The following is a 10,246-nucleotide window of genomic DNA, read 5'->3' on the forward strand; positions in this document are numbered from 1 at the left end:
ATTCATCCAGCCAGTACTTCCTTAGCTTTCCTGCAAGAATGCTGTGGGAAACTATATCAGAAACCTTGCTAAAATCAAGGTATACCACAACCACTGGTCTCCCCACATCCAAAGAGCCAGTCATCTCATCGTAGAAGGCAATCAGGTTGGTCAGACATGACTTGCCCTTGGTGAATCCATGCTGATTGTTCCTAGTTCTTAGTGCTTAGAAATGGATTTCTTGAGGATCTGCTCCATGGTTTTTCTGGGGACTGAGGTGAGGCTGACTGGTCTGTAGTTCCCTGGATCTTCCTTTTTCCCTTTCTTTTAAATATGGACACACTGTTTGCCTATTTCCGATCATCCGGAACCTTTCCTGATCACCACGAATTTTTAAAGATGATGGCCAGTGGCTCTGCAGTCATATCACCCAACTCCCACAGCACCCTCAGGTGCATCCTGTCTGGTCCCATGGGCTTGTACACATCCAGCTTTTCTAAATAGCTCCTAACCTGTGCTTTTGCCACTGTCGGCTGCTCACCTTCTCTGCAAACTATGCTGCCTGGTGCAGTAGTCTGGGAGATGACCTTGCCTGTGAAGACAGTGGTGAAGAAGGCATTGAGCACTTCAGCTTTTTCTGTATCCTCTGTCACAAGGTTGCCTCCCCCATTCAGTCAGGGATCCACACTTTCCCTGATCCTCTTCTTGCTACTGACATACTTGTAGAAACTCTTTTTGTTACCCTTCACATCCCTTGCTAGCTGCAACTCCAATTGCAGTTTGCTCTTCCTGACTTCATCCCGGCATGCCCAAGCAATGCTCTCCTGCTCCTCCCTATTTATTTGTCCAAGTTTCCACTTATTATAGGTTTCCTTTTTGTGACTTAGTTTACTGAACAGTTCCATGCTAAGCCAAACTGGTTCCCTGCTGTACTTGCTAGTCTTCCTGCACATCAGGATGGTTTATTCTTGTGCCCTCAGTAAGGTTTCTTTAAAGTACAGCCAACTCTTCTGGACTCCTCTCCCCCTCAGACTAGCTTCCCAGGGGATCCTGCCCGTGAGTTCCTTGAATGAGCCAAAGTCTGCTTTTCTGAAGTCCAGGGTCATTACTCTGCTGTTCTCCATCCTTCCTGTCCTCATAATCCTAAACTCAATCATTGCTGCCCAAGTTACTATCCACTACTACATTCCCCACCAATTCATCCCTATTTGTGAGCAGCAGGTAAAGAAGATCATGTCCCCTGGTTGGCTACTTTAGCAGTTGCATCGGGAAGTTGTCCCCAACACTCTCCAAAAACTTCCCGGATCACCTGTGCACTGGCATATTGCCCTCCCAGCTATTGTAAAGGCCAGATGGAGGCCATCTGTGCCTTGTGGCCTGGCTAGCTGGCATGTCATCTGCAGGTGGTTTGCATAGGTTTGTACCCCTGGGGGTGGGAAGATCACACCCTGGGGCAGGAGGGGGAGTTGGCTTGGTGCCCCCTAGGCAGTAGAATTCAGGGGGTAGAAAGTTTGTTCACACAGAACAGGAGGGTGGATGAGGGCACACTTCATCCTGGGATGCTGGAGGACTGGAATTTAAGCAGATCATCTGTGGGGAGTGGCCACACATTAATGGGACATAGGCTGGGTAACATGGATCAGAGATAAACCTGCCCTGGAGTGGCTTAACTTTAAGATACTTCAAGTGTGCTTCAAACTATTTTCAGGTGCTAATGTGTGGACAACAAGAGCTCCAGAAGCCACCTAAAATGAATATGTAACAAGGCCCTAAGAGTTTTAGAAAGTTGATCAGATAGCTCTGGGTGGAATTTCAGAGAACACTTTTGGGTACCTGGAAATAGAAAGGGGCAACTCCAGTTGTTTCAGCAGCAAAAACTGTGTGTATGCCTGAAGTGAACATGGAAACATATACCTAACCAGCTCCAAAAAGCTTTCAGATACTACTATAACAGTTGATATATACTCACGGGATGATATAGAACAATGCCAAGTTTCAACCTCTACAAATTAGGCCTAGGATTTTCAAAAGAAGTTGGGTGAATTATGCACTAATGTATTAATTAAGTACTGTTCTATTTGTAAGGGCTCTACTAACAAGAAACATTCAATGAAATAAAAGAGAATCATAAACAATCTGGATGAGTAATACACAATTTTTTCATCCTCACATTGGTCAACTGCTGCAATGGGAAAAAAAAAGATATAGTATTTCCTTTTTCATTGTTACACTGACTAGGGAAAAAAAAAAACATCAGAAAGTTTCCAATTTCTACTTCCAAACTAGTTTTATTTCTTCATGAAGTGTTTTTTTAATGACAGAACTCAAATTGATTTCTCCTGAATAGTCAGGCTGCATAATGCTGTCTTGCAGATCTTGCTGGTTTGTAGTAAGCTGTGGCACATGTTGAGATGGACATAGATCCTTTGAGTAAGACAGTGAATCTGGTTTCTTTCTCAGTGTAACCAAACGTCAGGTTGTGCTGAAACCTGAAATTTGCTTCTTCGTCAAAAATGCTCATGCAAACATTTGGAGAAAATAGACCCCCACACACAGTTGTAAATCTGGAAAATCAGAATTTGTCTGCCAAACCTTGAGTAAATACAGCAAATATTGGATCATTTCTTACCTTACAAGTAGCTACTTAGAAGCGCATGCCCTTTGTGCATATTTAACGCCGCTTAATATTAATGGCAGTTAGATTCATGCTTCAGAGAAGGCTAGACTTCTTAAAAAGGGTTGTTCAAATTACTTACTAAAATAATAGGTCAAAGATGAACCACTTAGTTTGATTTCTTCCGCTTGCCAAAAAAAAAGATGAAGATATTAAAAACATGCTCAAAACAATGCACAATGCTTAATGGATGGATCTGAAACTACAAGTGTTAATCTCATGACATTTTTTGCCCCAGCAACAGATTCTGAAACAGTCTTCATCAGAAACCTTCTCCGAAAAAAAAAAAAAAAAAAGAAACACTGAAAACAAAAGGTCAGCATTTGATTCATCTGCACAAGTCATTAGAATCAAGAGAACATTTCTTATTGCTGCTTGACAGAGAACAAATACCTCATTAATCTTGAAAATATCCAACTGAAAACTAGTAAATTCAAATGCAACGATGACCAACACAATAAACGACGTATATTGTGCAATGCATTTACTCTGAAAGTATCCCATGCTAACAGGCCCATACCTTACTGAAAAATATGAGGTTTAATAAGGTAACAATTGCAAGAAACAAACAGGCAGAAAGATGCAGATACTATAAATGCAAAGGGAAGAAAAAGTATATATAGACAGCAGCTGTTGATGAAGTGTTGCATTTTGGTCTTTACATCAGGTTCTATAGTCACTTATCCCACTGTAAATGGAGGTCACCTCTTGGCTGTTCATATGTGTCATTACATACAATTTACTTTCTTTAGTTATTTAGGGAGTGAGGTAAAAACAAGGCAGAAGATATACAGTTCCCATAAGAAAATAACGTTAGCAGAGAGAAAAGACTCTTTTTGCTGGATTTTAAATGGTTCTTTTTAAAGGGATGTAGGGTCCCATTGCTCCATAAACTGTTAAGTTATTTGCAGTTTGGCCCTTAATGGGGCTTCTCACTCTTACATTGATATATCGATCCCTTGCTTACAAAAAGAACATCATCACTGGCCTAAATACAGTCACATCAAGGCCCTGTTGCTCAGGTTTTCTTCTTTAGTTCTGTGAACCCTCACTAGCTTCACTAAGGGCCTTGTCACACATTACACTTAGCACATGGTAATTTTAACTGGTCTTAAAATTAGCACACGCTTTGAGCAGTTATACATGACCTGCCCTCAGAGGGCTGTCAAGCAGAGATGGGGATAGGAACCAAGATGGTTTTGTGTCCGCCTGGCTCACTTGCTCTCAGGAACGCAGGGTAGGTGGCCCAGATTGCAGGCAGTTGGGGGATGGCAGGATCCACTGGGGCTTGCCAGCTCTAACTAGTAGGGCTGTGTGAAATGGCACTGTTTCGTTTCAACTTGAGTTTCGAGGTTTTGACAGAAAAGCATTCCATTTCGAATTTCATTTTCATTGACGCTGTTTCAACGTTTTGCCCATACACTATAATGGGGAAGCTCAAAACAGCCTCTCTCATCTGGCAGGCAGATGGGAGCCCATTGTGGGGGCTGTGCAAGTCTTCCCAGGGCTGTGGGCCCCAAATCCCAGATGAGGGAGGGAAGCTGGGTGCTGCTGCCTGGGACCGGGGAGCTGGGGAAAGGAACTCAGCCCAGCTGAGCTGAGTTTCTTTCCCCAGCCCAATCCTAGCACTGGGGAGAGGAATTCAGTTCAGCTAGGTAGAGTTCCTTTCCCCAGGCTGATCGCAGCTCTGGGGAGTAGAGCTCAGCTCATCTGGGCAGAGCTGCCTTTCCTAGCCAGACCGCAGCACTGGGGAGGGGCACTGAGCCCAAGCTCAATTCCCTTCCCCTGCACTGTGATTGGCTTCCTGCAGCCCAGCCACGGGAGTTGGGGCGAGCCAGGGCTGTTCTCCTGGCTAAGCCATGTGGGGCTGTTAGCCGCTGGGAGCACAGTTGTGGTTCTCCCCTGTCTCCCACTACCTGGTTGTTGGCTGCTTTGAAACTTGAAATGTTTCAAAACTTTTGAAATGTTTCAACTAGCTTATTTTGTTTTGAGGCTGTTTTGAAGCCCTTCATTTTGATTCAATTTCGCTGTTTCGAGCTTGAAATGAGTCGAAACAGTGTCGAATCGAAACAGCCAGAAAAATTTTGCACAGCCCTACTAACTAGGTCTTTGCTATACCCTACAATCCTGAATCTAGCCAACCATCTCGGAACACCCCTGCACCTTCTCCCACCCAGCCTGGATCAAGCCATCAGTTGTCCATCTGCCCTCCCTGTTCCCAGGGCTCCCCTTCTGCCTCTCAGCCCCCACAGATTACCCTTGCCCTCATATCCCCTGATTTACCTGCAAAGCTGGCACTGTACTAAGGGAACAGGTGGGGAAAGGGAATCCACCTTTCTGGGTGGTGAGTGGGTATCTGGAGTGAAGGGAGGCAGGCCCCATTTTTGGGGGTGGGGGAGGCAACATGGCACAGGAGGTCAGTTTGATCAGGAGCAGGAAGTGTGGTGGTCCCCATTTTGGCATGCAGGGGTAGGAGCTGGCCTCATCTGGACCTCTGGGGGGAGCATGTGGGGTGGTACGGTGGGCCCTATGCAGGGTGGGTAAGCCCAGCCTGGACAGCAGCAGTGGTGGGCAGCAGTGGCTGGCCAGGCAGATTAACCCTTGTCTGCCTGCTATCCTGGGACAGACAGTATGGGGAGACACAAGTAAGTAGGCAAAGGGGTGGGATGGCAGTGAGCAGAGATCTGGGGTGCTGAGGAAGGTGTGGGGAGGGCAGTGGGCCCAATCCAGGCCATCAGGAGAGGGGGGTGAGGGAGGGGGCTATACCTTAGTGTAAACATGAGCTGCGTAACACAGATCAAAGATAATCTTGCCCTGGAGTGGCATAACTCTGAGCTGCCTAATGAGTGCTTAAAATTAGTTTCAGGTGTTAATATATGGACAATCCGGGTGTTAAGCACTTCAAATGCTGCTCCAAATTACTGTGTAACAAGGCCCATAGTTAGAAAGTACTTCCTCATATTCAAGCTAAATATTCTTCTTTGCCTTTTCAATCCATTGCTTCTTGTTTTTTCCCCTGTGGACAGTTGAGCACCACCTCCTTTTGTTGCTGAAGACTTTTATCAAAGGCTCCCTCAATTTTCTCTTTTCCAGATATAATAATCCCAGTTTTACCAACCTTTCTTAATAAGACATTTTTTCTAATATTTTTTGTTGATTTCCCATCGAGTGTTCTTTATCATCCTGTTGTTTTTAAGCACCATTTTTTTCAAGGACATGCTTCTCTGTCTTTCTGGGTATTAAAGTTAGTTTGACCAATCTAATTCCCTAGGTTTCCCTTTCCCCTCTTTTTAAAATACAGGTACCATATTTGCCCTTTTCCTCACCTGACCTCAAAACATTCTCAAAGATAATAACCAATGCCTCTGTAATGACAGTCAGTTCCTTGGAAATACCAATGCAAAACTCAAGGCAATGCAATGTCCCCCCCCCCCGACACACACACAGCTTGTGTCTATTGATGGTCCCTATAAACTTCATTTGAAAAATTCTCTTCCTTTTTCTCTGGAGAAATCAATGAGATATTGTGCACTACTACCAGACTCGATCAAGGCTGTATAAGTACATTTTGAAGAGCTTAGCAGAGTCAGTGGAGCTCTCTTCACATAATGGCAAGTGCAAAGTTTTCAAAGTAGACCCCCATAATCTTGTTATGGAGCAGTGGGTTCTTCTATTCATTACAAGATATTTTTTGTAGATAAAATTTTCCCATCGTCCACACTTCTGCAATTCTATTGCTTTCATTTCAATGAAGAAATGATGGTCTAAGAAGAAACCAAAAAAATAGGGGAGGAAAGAGAAAAATCTAAGGAAAATCCCTAATGGCAACTGTTTCATCAGAGTGACTTTTTTAGAGTGGCTTTGCAAATGAGAAAAAGAATACTGTCTTCTTCTTGATTCCCACAGAAACCTGCTTAATCTTGCTATGTCTTTAATCCACCCTTGTCTATCTTAGTGTAGAATTAGCTCAAGCTAGACTACTGAGCTTCCAAATAATGCCCTCAAATCAGTTCCAGGTTTGCATCAGAATTGTTGCCAGCTTTGCAAAAGCCTGCCTACTGAGCTAAGGTGGTTTTCATTTTTTTTTAATTAATAGAAGTTTTTGGCATATGAAAGATATTGGCCCCACAGGCCCAGACCCTGAAGTCTTGTGTTTAACAGTGGAAAAGGCATTGTATGGAAAAAATAAATAGTTTTTAGTATACTATTTCTTGACAAAAATAGGTTGGAATTCTTCCAGAAGAAATGACAACTGCAGAAGGGATCATGATGTTACCCCCTGCTGAGTGTGCCCTTCTGTGATGATCCACAGAGGATATGAGTCGTCAGAGCACTAAGGCTCTTTGGTACACACTGTAATTGCTTATGCTTCCAGCTCTGGAAAGCTCTGGTTTAGTCCCCAGTGTGTTGGCCACAAGGACAGCCATTGCATTTGCTCATTGCACTCACATCTTTGAGGAAGGTCTGCTTAGCACTCAAGGACACGTGTAGCATGTTGCCTTGTATAAAACAAGCTTTTGGATGGTTCCTTCTGCTGCAATGATGGACACTGTTCATAACAGCTCTCTTACTCTGCTTGCCAATTGTATTATGCTTCTTTTAATTTAAAAATAAACATAATGTTATTTCTGCCAGAAAACAGATTTTATTAAGAGAATATGTGCTATGCAGACTAAACTGCTTTGTTGAAGACGCTGACAAGGTTACTAATGGATATAAATCCACTGTTGTAACAGGTGAGAAGAGCACATAGCTGGTTCTCAACCTGCAACACAAGCTTTTGGGGCACTGATCACATACCCATAGTTGCTTGTAAAGTACCTATACCACTACACCACCATAGTGTGTGATTTGGGCCTAGGAGTACAATAATTGTTTAAATGTTAAAAAAAATAATGATAAGGACCATCTCAATGAGAAATCTGACTGTATTACATTCTAAGTTAGTAAGACAATGGGCACATCTACACGAGACATGTTATTGCGCGGTTGCCAAATTTACTGTGCAGTATGGACAAGAGTCTACATGTGCGTGCCCTTACTGCACAGTAAAAATGACTAATTGTGATTAAATTTGCTACCTGCAAATGCGGGTAGAAAATTTAACCTCAGCTAGTTACTGGCCAGTTACAGATATGTAGATGTAACCTGGCAGCAAATTTCCTGCTGGGTTTGCCCTGCCACTAGATGACCAGCCTGAGGCCAGCACCAGGGCTCCTGGCTGGGAGCCTCTCCTGGCCCAGAGCTGGGCTGCATCTGTGGCAGCCCCTAGTTGTAGGCTATAAAAGCCTGAAGTCATTTTGTGCCCTGGGACATATATCACAGGCAGCCTAAGGGTAGTTCAGGCCCTGTGTGCCCCCTGAGCAGGCTATAGCAGGCCTGAAGTTCTGTGCTAGAGTGTGGCCCTGCTTAGCCTTGCAGCTGCCAGGACACTGCTGCCTGGCCAGCAGTGTGGACAGCACTTAGAAGCTGCACCCAACCTCTGCCAGCACCCCAGGGCTGCCTGCAGCCTGCATCTGGCAGCAGGGGCAACAGCATCTGCTTGCTGGAGACCCCAGCAGCCTTCCTTGTATTTGCTACAAGGCATAACCCAGGGCCAGCAATAGAGGGACAGCCATGCAGGGGCCCAGAGAGCTGGTGCAGGACCCAGCAGCATGGCCTCATCCCCGCTGTACAGGCCCAGCCCCACCCACATGTGCATGACTGTGACATTTGCCTGGGGCCCTAAATGGATCCAGGAGGAGGTTGGTGCTGGCTGGCATGGAGGGCCCAGAGGCAATGGGGCTGGAGCCCCAGAAGGGTGATGGCAGCCCCAGTGGTGACCTCCTGGAGCCCCTCAGTGTTGCTGGTGTCAGCAGCTGCTCAGCAACAGGGGCCCTGGGAGGGTGCATGGTGGGTGGCCAGGTGGTTCCTGGGTGTGGGGGAGCCAGGTGGGGTGAGAAAGTCATGGGCCAGCTGTCAACCAGTATAGAGGGCCAGCAGGGAGAGTGAGGTGGCCAGCAGGATCAGGAGACCCTGTTCCTCACTTCCAAGGCAGGGGGCTGGGGCAGCCATAGCTCAGAGATGCAGAGGGGCACAAACACAATTTCCACATGCTGCTTCTTCACGTGCCACACTGCTCCTCTAAGTACAGGAACTAGCTGCTCAGAGACCACAGAGTGGGGCTGGGTTTTAAAGATGGTTGCCAAGTGCTGGCATCTGGCGCTGGCTTCAAACATGGCTACCAGGTGCTGACAGCTGGGACTGGAGCCTGGAGCTCCCCCTCGTGGCCACAGGGACACATGGCTGGGCTGGAAATTTGCTGCTAGGTCTCTGCACCTGTTGACACCTAGCCAAAAATAGCTTACTGTTCAGTAAATCTAATTGTGACTAAACGCACCCAATATGCCATAGAAAATATCACCTTAGGAAAGAGGCAAAGGACATGAATTACAAAGCCAAACTGTACAAGATCACACTCAGTTTTTCAAAAAAGAAGTATTCTTTATGATTTGCAAGATTAGGACTTTGTAAATAAAATACCTTTGAATTCTCTTCCTAAATGTTAGCGTGTGAGGTTAATTAGATAAATAAGGGATGTTCTTTCACTCCTGAGATTTCTGCTATTTTAGGTTTCTAGCTCTTGACCTTTGGATCTTGATTAGGATTCTCCATTATCCTAGAAAATGGCCAGCATAGCACAGTTTGCCAAGTATAGCCTGACTCTTTAAAAACAGCAAATAATAAAACCTTTTTTACTTAGCAAAGTAATAGCATGGTCTTTCATAGGAACAAGTTATACAAAAACAAGCATCTTATTATAAAAACTATCATGCAAAAACACCAGCAGGCAGATCTTCATTCAGAAAAAAAAATTAAATGTGAAAGGGTTGCTGCAATCTGACAGCCCATTGTGGTTAAGGTACATCATTTTCTACAGCCACGTAAAGAAGTTCTTTGGCAGGTATCATATCCAGCCTACTTTGACTTCCTTGGTTGAAGGACTAGGTACTGTTTATACCTGTCTTCAGAACAGTTCAATGGTGAAGCTTGAACTCATACCTCTGTAAGAGCAGCAATACACCTTAATTACTCTGCCATCACACCTTCGATGGTTATGTAGTACCCCAAAATCAAAACCGAATCATTTAGCTATGTAAGCCAATGGGCTTAATCATCAAAATGCTATCCAGCCAGTAGCAGAAGACTGGCACAAGGCCTGTAGCATCTCTTAAATCTCATATAAGCCTTTGCGTGCAGTTGTGAATTTGATTCAATATAATTAACTATTGTAGACTCATACCCTCTGCTTCTAAGCTCTAAATGTGAAGGAAAGGTGAACAGTTCTATAGCAGAGTAATAGGAATAACCTTAGGGAGCAGCTACACACTCATTTCAAACTCTTGAAAGAGGAACAATAACTGTAAAGTTGCTATTGAAATATAATTATGATTGTGTTTTCAAGTACAATGTAACCTTAAGCTGGAGGAGTAAAGGAGTTGAAATGGAACCATTTACAAAGCAGTAAAAGATCTGCTGCATGAGGCACTCTGCGTGTACAAAATTATAGGATTAGAAGCCATTCAGCCAGTCCAGAGTCTGAGTGGCTTGAGG

Source organism: Alligator sinensis, unplaced genomic scaffold (assembly GCF_000455745.1).
Source record: "Alligator sinensis unplaced genomic scaffold, ASM45574v1 scaffold268_1, whole genome shotgun sequence".
NCBI lineage: Eukaryota > Metazoa > Chordata > Crocodylia > Alligatoridae > Alligator > Alligator sinensis.